Source organism: Belonocnema kinseyi, chromosome 10, assembly GCF_010883055.1.
Source record: "Belonocnema kinseyi isolate 2016_QV_RU_SX_M_011 chromosome 10, B_treatae_v1, whole genome shotgun sequence".
Classification (NCBI taxonomy): domain Eukaryota; kingdom Metazoa; phylum Arthropoda; class Insecta; order Hymenoptera; family Cynipidae; genus Belonocnema; species Belonocnema kinseyi.
In genome coordinates this window covers 4,336,297-4,347,959 of record NC_046666.1, presented here as the reverse complement: position 1 = coordinate 4,347,959, position 11,663 = coordinate 4,336,297, and the positions used below count along the sequence as shown (strand labels likewise).

The 11,663-nt window shown below is 20.8% G+C and overlaps 1 protein-coding gene across 1 annotated transcript in view; it reads left to right on the top strand.

Annotated features, from left to right (window-relative positions):
- LOC117181983 (kinesin-associated protein 3-like) overlaps positions 1-11,663 on the top strand; it is a 44,915-nt gene that overhangs the window by 2,299 nt on the left and 30,953 nt on the right. The window lies entirely within an intron of this gene.

Genomic DNA, 11,663 nt, shown 5'->3' with positions numbered 1-11,663 from the left:
AGTTGAATTTGCAACTTAAAAATATAAATTCCCAACAAAAAATAGAATAATTATATTTTCAGTTTAAAAAATTATTTTTCAAACAAACGAAACGAATTTTCATCCAAATAGTTCAATTTTCAAACAAAAAATTAATTTACTATGAAAAAGACGAACTTTCAACCAAATAGTTGAATTTTCATTTTAAAAAACTAATATTCCACAAAAGGAAACAAATTTTCAACCAAACATTTAAATTCTCAACCAAAAATCAATCAAAAATGGAAGTTAAATTTTTACCTAAAAAAATTATTAAAAAAAAACGAATTTCCAACAAAATAGTTACATTTTTAAGAAGAAAAAAATTAATTTACTTTAGTTGAATTTGCAACTTAAAAATATAAATTCCCAACAAAAAATAGAATAATTATATATTCAGTTTAAAAAATTAATTTTCAAACAAACGAAACGAATTTTTAACAAAATAGTTAAATTCTCAACTAAAAAAGATACATTTTTAACAAAAAATAAAATAGTTCACTTTTACGTTAAAAAAACAAAACATTTTCAACAGAATCGTTACCTTTTTAAACCAAACCATGAATTTTCCGCAAAAGGCTTATTATTATATTATTAGAAAAATTTAATTTTGTACCAAAAATGGAAGTTAAATTTGAACCTAAAAAAATTAATTTTAGGGTAACAAAACCGAATTCGCAACAAAATAGTTACATTTTTAACAAGAACCAAAAAATGAATTCACTTTAGTTGAATTTTCAGCTAAAAAATATAAATGCCCAACAAAAAATAGAATAATTATATTTTCAGTTTAAAAAATTAATCTTCAACAGCAACAAAAAAAGGAATTTTCAACGAAATAGTTACATTTTCAACCAGAAGTTCAATTTTCAACTAAAAATATAATAATTAAATTTTCCGTTAAAAAATATAATTCCCAACAAAAGAAAACGAATTTTTAACAAAATTCTTAAATTTTCAACCATAGTGATCAATTTTCAACCAAAAAATTAATTTATTATCAAAAAGAACTTTCAACCAGATAGTTGAATTTTCAATCTATAAATATAAATTTTGTACCAAAATAGAGCAATTAAATTTTTAGTTAAAAATATTTATTTCCACAAAAGAAAACGAATTTTCATCCAAATAGTTAAATTTTCAACTAAAAAAGATACATTTTTAACAGAATCGTTACATTTTTAAACTAGACGATAAATTTTCAGCAAAAGGCAAAAATTGTTAATCAAAAAAGGTTAATTTTCTACCAAAAATGAAAATTAAATTTTCATCTAAGAAAATGAATTTAAAAAAAATGAATTCGCAAACAAAATAGTTGCATTTTTAACAACAAAAAAAGAATTATCTTTAGTTGAATTTGCATATAAAAAATATAAATTTCCAACAAAAATTAGAGTTATTATATTTTCAGTTTAAAAAATTAATCTTCAACGACAACAACAAAAAAATGAATTTTCAACGAAATAGTTCAATTTTCAACCAGAAGTTGAATTTTCAACTAAAAATATAAATTCTGTACCAAAAATATAAGCATTCAATTTTTTATTTAAAAAACTAATTTTCCACAAAAGAAAACGAATTTTCAACCAAATAGTTCGATTTTCAACTAAAAAAGATACATTTTTAACAAAAAATAAAATAGTTAAATTTTCCGTTAAAAATAATTTTTGTTTTAACAGAATCGTTACATTTTTAAACGATGAATTTTTAGCAAAAGGCATCCATTTTCAATTAAAATAAGGTTAATTTCTTTTCAAAAATGGAAGTTAAATTTTCCACTAAAAAATATATTTTTAACGAAAAATAAAGTAGTTAAATTTTCTTTTAAAAAAATATATGTTTTAAACAGAATCTTTACATTTTGAAACTAAACGATGAATTTTTAGCAAAAGGCATCAATTTTCAATTAAAAAAGGTTATTTTTCTAACAAAAATTTAAGTGAAATTTTTACCTAAAAAAATAATTTAAATAAAAAACGAATTTGCAACACAATAGTTATATTTTCAACGCAAAAAAATGAATTTACTTTAGTTCAATTTGCAACTAAAAAATATAAATTTTGAACAAAAAATAGAATAATTATATTTTTAGTTTAAATAATTAATTTTCAACCAAAGGAAATGAATTTTTAACAAAATAGGCAAATTTTCAACCAGATTGATTAATTTTCAACCAAAAAATTAATTTACTATAAAAAAAGACGAACTTTCAAACAGATATTTGAATTTTCAACCAAATAGTTCAATTTTCAAACAAAAAATTAATTTACTATAAAAAAGACGAACTTTCAACCAAATAGTTGAATTTTAATTTTTTAAAAATAATTTTCCACAAAAGGAAACGAATTTTCAACCAAACATTTAAATTCTCAACCAAAAAGATAAATTTTTAACCAAAAATAAAGTATTTAAATTTTCTGTTAAAAATAATTTTTATTTTTAACAGAATCATTAGATTTTTTAACTAAACGATGAATTTTCAGCAAAAAACATGAATTTTCTATTAAAAAACGTTATTTTTGTATCAAAAATGGAAGTTAAATTTTTAACTAAAAAGGTTAATTAAAAATAAACGAATTTGCAACAAAATAGTTACATTTTTAACAAAAAAATGAAATTACTTTAGTTGAATTTGCAACTGAAAAATATGAAATCCCAACAAAAAATAGAATAATTATATTTTCAGTTTAAAAAATTAATTTTCAACCAAACGAAACGAATTTTCAACAAAATAGTTCAATTTTCAACCAGATAATTGAGTTTTTTACTTATAAATATCAATTTTTAACCAAAAATAAAAGAAATAAATTTTTCAGCTAAAAAAACTAATTTTCCACAAAAGAAAACGAATTTACATCCAAATAGTTAAATTTTCGAATAAAAAAGATACATTTTTAACAAAAAATAAAATAGTCAAATTTTTCGTTTAAAAAAAATTATTTTTCAAAGAATCGTTACATTATTAAACGATGAATTTTCAGCAAAAGGCATCAATTAAAGGCATCAATTTTCAATTAAAATAAGTTAATTTTGTAACAAAAATGTAAGTTAAGTTTTCACCTAAAAAAAATAATTTAAATAAAAAATCGATTTGCAACTAAAAATGTATATTTTACCAAAAAATATAATAATGATATTTCCGTTTAAAAAATTAATCTTCAACAAAAGAAAGCGAATTTTTAATAATACAATTTAATTTTCAACTTATAAATATCAATTTTGAACCGAAAATAGAAGAATAAATTTTTCAGTAAAAAAAACTCATTTTCCACAAAAGAAAACGAATTTTCAACCAAATAGTTAAATTTTTTGCTAAAAAAGATACATTTTTAACAAAAAATAAAATAATTAACTATTCTGTTAAAAAAAATTATTTTCAACAGAATCTTTACATTTTTAAACAAAGCCATGAATTTTCAGCAAAAGGCTTATTATTATATTATTAGAAAAATTAAATTTTGTACCAAAAATGGAAGTTAAATTTGCAACTAAAAAATATAAATGCTCAACAAAAAATAGAATAATTATATTTTTAGTTTAGAAAATTAATCTTCAACAAAAGAAAGCGAGTTTTCAACAAAATACTTAAATTTTTAATCAGAAGTTGAATTTTCAACTAAAAAATATAATTTTTCAACTAAAAATAAAATAAGTAAATTTTCAGTTAAAAAATATAATTATCAACAAAAGAAAACGAATTTTTAACAAAATTCTTAAATTTTCAACCATTGTAATCAATTTTCAACGAAAAAATTAATTTATTATCAAAAAGACGAACTTTCAACCAGATAGTTGAATTTTCAATCTATAAATATAAATTTTGTACCAAAAATAGAAGAATTACATTTTTAGTTAAAAATACTAATTTTGCTAAAGTTGCATTTTTAACAACAAAAAAAGAATTTACTTTAGTTGAAGTTGCATATAAAAAATATAAATTCCCAACAAAAATTAGAGTAATTATATTTTCAGTTTAAAAAATCAATCTTCAACAACAACAAAAAAAAACAAATTTTCAACGAAATAGTTAAATTTTCAGCCAGAAGTTGAATTTTCAACTGAAAATATAATAATTAAATTTTCAGTTAAAAAATATAATTCTCAACAAAAGAAAACGAATTTTTAACAAAATTCTTAAATTTTAAACCATAGTGATCAATTTTCAAACAAAAAATTACTTTACAATAAAAAAAAGACGAACTTTCAACCAGATAGTTGAATTTTCAATCTATAAATATATATTTTCAACCAAAAAACTAATTTATTATAAAAAGACGCCTTTTCAACGAGATTGTTAAATTTTTAACTGAAAAATATCGCTTTTCAGACAAAAGCAGAATAATTAATTTTTAAGTTAAAAAATTAATTTTCAACAAAAGAAAACGACTTTGTAACAAAAAAGTTACATTTTTAACTAAAGTGATTAAATTTCAGTCAAAAAATTAATTTATTTTCAAAAAAGACCAATTTTAAACCAGATAATTGAATTTACAACTGAAAAATATAAATTTTCAACCGAAAATAGAATAATTAAATTTTCAGTTAAAAAAATTTAATCTTCAACAAAAGTGAACGCATTTTCAACAAAATAGTTAAATTTTCAACCAGAGTCATCAATTTTAAACCAGATAGTTGGCTTTTCAACTAAAAAATATCAATTTTCAACTAAAAGTAGAATAATTAAATTTTCAGTTAAAAAAAATAAATTTTTAATTAAAAATACTAATTTTCCACAAAAGAAAAAGAATTTTCAACCAAATAGTTCGATTTTCAACTAAAAAAGATACATTTTTAACAAAAAATAAAATAGCTAAATCTTCCGTTAAAAAAATTTTTTTTAAAGAATCGTTAAAAAAAATAAATTCCCAACAAAACTTAGACTAATTATATTTTCAACAAAATTCTTAAATTTTCAACCATAGTGATCAATTTTGAAACAAAAAATTAATTTACTATAAAAAAGGCGATCTTTTTACCAAATAGTTGAATTTTCAATCTATAAATATAAATTTTGTACAAAAAATAGAAGAATTAAATTTTTAATTAAAAATACTAATTTTCCACACAAAAAAAAAGAATTTTCAACCAAATAGTTAAATTTTTACTAAAAAAGATACATTTTTAACAAAAAATAAAATCGTTAAATTTTACGTTAAAAACATTATTTTTAACAGAATCGTTACATTTTTAAACTAAACGATGAATTTTCAGCAAAAGACTTCATCAAAGGATTTCATTTCAACCAAAAAATTAATTTATTATAAAAAAGAGACAAATTTTCAACCAGATTATTAAATTTTTAACTGAAAAATATAAATCATCTATAAAATACTAGTATAATTTCAAGTAAATTTTAATTATAATTGATGAAATTGGATATCTCTACAAAATTAATATGTAATATTTTTCTGTGGATGATCAAACCGTTTAATTTATGTTAAAAAATAACAATTGTCGATGAAAAATACCAGAATATTCCAAAATTTTTAAATGATTCTAAATATTGTTCAAATTATGATTTTTGTTTGAAAATACCAATTTTTTATGTAAAATACCAAAATAACCTAAAATTATTTTTAAAAAATAATCTTCTTTGAAATCTAATAATTTTTTAATCAAAATTTTAATTGTTGACAGAAAGGATGACACAAACTGAAATTTTTCAGGCTTGTAAATTTTATTATTTTAAACAAAAATCATTGGATTTAAATCTACTGATTTTTGTTTTAAAAGACCATTTTCAGGTCAAAAACCCCAATACGTTTTAACGAAAAATAAAAAAGTTAAATTTTCAGTTAAAAAAATATATATTTTTTTTTAATATAATCTTTTCATTTTTAAACTAAACGATAAATTTTCAGCATAAGGCGTGAATTTTCAATTGAAAAACGTTATTTTTGTACCAAAAATAGAAGTTACATGTTCACCTAAAAAAAAAACTAATTTTAAACAGCAAAAAAAACGAATTTGCAACAAAATAGTTACATTTTTAACAAAAAAAAAGAAGGAATTTTAGTGGAATTTGCAACTAAAAAATATACATTTTAAACAAAAAATAGAATAATTATATTTTCAGTTTAAAAAATTAATCTTTGACAAAAGGAAACGAATTTTTAACAAAATAGTCAAATTTTTAACCAGAGTGATTAATTTTCAACCAAAAAATTAATTTATTATAAAAAAGAGACGAACTTTCAACTAGATAGTTGCATTTTCAACTTATAAACATCAATTTTGAACCAAAAATAGAAGAATTAAATTTCCAGTTAAAAAAATTTATTTTCATCATAATCTTTTCATTTTGAAACTAAACGATGAATTTTCAGCAAAAAGCATCAATTTTTTATTAAAAAAGGTTATTTTTCTAACAAAACTGTAAGTTAAATTTTCACCTAAAAAAATAATGTAAATAAAAAACGAATTTGCAACACAATAGTTATATTTTCAACGCAAAAAAAAAGAATTTACTTTCGTTCAATTTGCAACTAAAAAATATCAATTTTGAACCCAAAATAGAAGAATTTAATTTTCCGTTAAAAATTAACAACTAATTTTTCACAAAAGAAACCGAATTTTCAACCAAATAGTTCAATTTTCAGATAAAAAAAGAAACATTTCTATAAAAATAATAAAATAGTTCAATTTTCTGTTAAAAAAAAATTATTTTCAACAGAATCTTTACATTTTCAAACTAAACGATAAATTTTCAGAAAAAAATATCAATTTTCAATTAGTGAAAGTTTAATTTTGTACCAAAAATGGAAGTTAAATTTTTACCTGAAAAATTAATTTTAAACGAAAAAAAACGAATTTGGAACAAAATGCTTACGTTTTAACCAAAAAAATGAATTTGATTTAGTTGCATTTTCAACTAAAAAATTACCAAAAAATTAATTTATTATCAAAAAAGACGAATTTTCAACTAAAAAATATAAATTTTCAACAAAATAGTTAAGTTTTCAACCAGAGTCATCAATTTTCAACCAGTTAGTTAAATTTTCAATTACAAAATATCAATTTTCAAAAGTAGAATAATTAAAATTTCAGTTAAAAAAATTAATTTTCAGCAAAGGAAAATGAATTTTCAACCAAATAGTTAAATTTTCAATTGAAACAGAACAATTCCCAACTAAAAATAGTATAATTAAATTTTCAGTTGAGAAAATCAATTTCCAACAAAAGGAAACGAACTTTTAACAAGATTGTTAAATTTGTAACAAGAGTGATTAAATTTCAACCAAAAAACTAATTTATTATATAAAAGACGCCTTTTCAACGAGATAGTTAAATTTTTAACTGAAAAATATCACTTTTCAGACAAAAATAGAATAATTAATTTTGAAGTTAAAAAATTAATTTTCAATAAAAGAAAACGAATTTGTAACAAAAAATTTACATTTTTAACTAAAGTGATTAAATTTCAGTCAAAACATTAATTTATTATCAAAAAAGACCAATTTTAAACCAGATAATTGAATTTACAACTGAAAAATATAAATTTTCAACCGAAAATAGAATAATTAAATTTTCAGTTGAAAAATTTAATTTTCAACAAAAGTGAACGCATTTTCAACAAAATAGTTAAATTTTCAACCAAAGTCGTGAATTTTCAACCAGATATTTGGCTTTTCAACTAAAAAATATCAATTTTCAACTAAAAGTAGAATAATTAAATTTTCTTCCTATCTCGGCCGAAAATTCGAGTTTCTTCCCGGCGTATCTTTACCGAAACCTACCGTTCCTTCCCGCCCTGCGCGCCATCTAACGAATCGTATAGACACTGCTATCTCGACTCTCGACCATGAGGATTTCTAACCTAAGCTGAATTTTGTTGATTTTGTTGAAACGAAAAGTCGAGAGGTGTTCGTATTTACTACATAATATTTGCGTATTATGTAGTAAACTGTTATGTGTTATTATTGTAAGCTAAATTGTTACGACGAGAGGTGTTCGTATGGACAGTTATTGCGTTTTGAAGTATTAAATTAGTCTTGCTTACAAGCTTATTAATTTTTGGCATTAAAATCAAAATTTTATCTATTTTTAGAAATTTTAAAAATTAAAAAAAAAATTTTAAAAAACAACCCTCGCTTCGCTCGGGTCGTAAATGTTAGCGGCTGCTGGAAAACCCTTCACTTCTTCAGCTTCTTGTTTTCTGCCATATAATAAATTATATCATGCTTCTGGCTACGCGTAGGTTATGTCGGCTGACTTAGCTGCAGGGAAGGAAATAAAAACATGGCCGCGACTTCATAGCAGACGAGTCTTACGTGTCTCACGCGCTTTTGATTGGAAATTTTAACTAAACGACGAATTTTCGGCCGGATAGGAAGAAAAATAGTATACATTACACGGGACGAATGTCGAAGGCCCCTTTCCGGCGGATCGCCCCCCTCGGCTTCGCCTCGGGGGGCAACCTCTCCGCCGGGAAGGAACTTCGACATTCGTCCCTTGTAATGTAATGTACTATTTCAGTTAAAAAAATTAATTTTCTACTAAAGAAAACGAAATCGATAAATTTTCAAATAAAGTGATCATATAAACCGAAAATTAATTTACTATAGAAAATTCATTTTCAATAAAACGGATGAATTTTAAACTAGAAACATGAATTAAAAATAAAAAATAGAAATTAAATTTTCAGTTAAAAATTTTTTTTAGTAGAATAGTTATATTTTCAACTAAAGAGATGAGTTTTCAACAAAATGCATGAATTTTCAACTAAAAAATCAATTTACAACCAAAACTGGAATTCAAGTGCTTAGCTTAAAAAATCAATTTTTCAAGAAACAACAAACCAATTTTCAAGAAAATGCACGAATTTTCAAATAAAAAAGGTAAATTTTTAACTAAAAATAGAATTAAAATTTTCAGGTAAAATATTAATTTAAAAAAAAATAATAATAATTTTTAACCAAATAACTAAAGTTTCTACCAAACTTATGGATTTACTAGCAAAAAGGGTGCATTTTCAACAAAACACATTAATTTTCAACTAAAAAATATCAATTTTCAACTAAAAATTGAAGTTAAATTTTCAGTTTAAAAAATCGGTGGAAAATACATTTGTCTAAATGAAAAATCCCACTGTTTTGTAAATAACTGAATTATAAAAAAAAACTTAATGTTTTTTTTAAAGTCATCCTTTTTGGTTCAAAGTTTTACTGTTTTTTTAGCAATCATTTTTTTTTTTTTGTAAACAGTTGTCCGTCAACAAAATAATTTAATTTTTAACAAAATAGTGAAATTTTTTACCCACGAAGATGTAATTTTTTACCCAATTAGTTGAATTTTCAATTTGAAAATTTGAAAACATTTTCGCCTAAAAAATTTAATTCTAAACCGAAAAAAAAAACAACAAAGAAAAAGCGAATTTGCGGCAAAATAGTTACATTTTTGAACAAAAAAAGATTTACTTTAGTTGAATTTGCAAATAAAAAAAATAAATTCCCAACAAAATATAGAATAATTATATTTTCAGTTAAAAAAATTAATCTTCAACTAAAGAAAACGAATTTTCAACAAAATAGTTAAATCAGAGTGATCAATTTTCAACCAAAAAATTAATTTACTTTAAAAAAACACGAATTTTCAATCAGATAGTTGAATTTTCAACTGAAAAATATCAATTTTGAACCAAAAAACAGAATAATTAAATTGTCAGTTTAAAAAAACTAATTTTCAACAAAAAAGAAAACGAATTGTCAACAGGATAGTTAAATTTTCAACCAAAGTGATTAAATTTCAACCAAGAAATTAATTTATTATTAAAAAAGATAAATTTTCAACCAGATAATTGAATTTTCAACTAAAAAATATAAATTTTCAGTTAAAAAAAAAATTTTCAATAAAAGAATAAAGTAATCAATTTTTAACCAGATACTTGAATTTTCCACTAAAAATATCAATTTTCAACTGAAAACAGAATAATTAAATATTCTTTCTAAAAAATTTTTTTACTATTTAAAAAATCGAATTTTCAACAAAACACATGAATTTTCAACTGGATATTTGAATATTCAACTAATCAATAGAATCAATTTTTAACCAAAAATAAAATAATTAAATTTTTATTTAGAAAAATTCATTTTCAACTAAAGAAAACGAATTGTCAACAAAATAGTTCAATTTTCAATCAAAGTGATTAAATTTCAACCAAGAAATTAATTTATTATTAAAAAAGACAAATTTTCAACCAGATAATTGAATTTTCAACTAAAAAATATCAATTTTCAACCAAAAATAGAATAATTATATTTTCAATTTAAAAAATTAGTTTTCAACAAAGTAAAACGAATTTTTAAAAAATAGTTAAATTTTCTACCAGAGTAATCAATATTCAACCAGATAGTTGAATTTTCAACTAAAAAATATCAATTTTCAACTGAAAATAGAATTATTAAATTTTCTTTTGAAAATATTAATTTACTTTAAAAAAAATCGAATTTTCAACAAAACAAATGAATTTTCAACCGAATATTTAAATTTTCAACTAATCAATAGAATCAATTTTGAATCAAAAATAAAATATTTAAATTTTCATTTAAAAAATTTTATTTCTCATCTAAAGAAAACGAATTTATAACAAAATGGTTAAATTTTCAATAAAAGTGAGCTAAAAATTATTTTACCATAAAAAAAAAGATTATTTTTCAACAAAACGCATGCATTTTAAACTAGAAGTATTAATTATCAAATAAAAATAAAAGTTAAATCTGCAGTTACAAAAAAATTAATTTTCAATAGAATAGTTATATTTTCAACAAAATAATTGAATTTTCAACTTAAAAGATCAATTTACAACCAAAAATGAAATTTAAATTTTTAGCTAAAAAATTATTTTTCAAAACCAAACACAAACCAATTTTCAATAAAATGCACAAATTTTCAATTAAAAAGGGTACATTTTTTCTTAAAAATGGAAGTTAAATTTGCAGGTAAAATATTAATAAAAAAAGATAATTTGAAACAAATAATTAAATTTGCAACCAAATTGATTTTGAACAAAAAAAAACAGTTGAATTTTAAAGCCAAAAATAAGATTTTTTAGAAAAGAGTATAATTTTCAACAAAATAATTTTATTTTTAACAAAATAGAGGAATTTTTACCCCGCGAAGATGTATTTTTTTAACAAAATAGTTGAATTTTCAATTTGAAAAAATACATTTTTAGATAAAAAAGGTAAATATTCAACTAAAAATGGAATAGTTAAATTGTCAGTTAAAAACATTAATTTTCAACAAAAACATTAAAAGAATTTTCAAGAAATTGATGAATTTTTACCCAAAATAAAGAAAAATTTAAACAAAGGAATCCAACTTTCAATCAAGTAGTTGTTTATTAAATTAAAAAAAAAAAGAATTCTTCACGATAAATATCGTATTTGATAGTTTAAACGTAGTTAAAGTAGAAGAATTTAAATTACAATTTATTTTATATTAAAAATCTTTTTAAAAAAAGACTCTTTAAATAATTTAAAAGCGATTATTTGTAATTTTTTATCTAACGATTTAAGAAATAGGATTCTATAATTTAATTAATGGCAATTTTAGTTTATTTTCAAATAATATATTACTATAACCCACAGACTTTACAATAAACTAAAAGAACAATTTAAAAACTGGAAAAATTTATTTCCATTTTT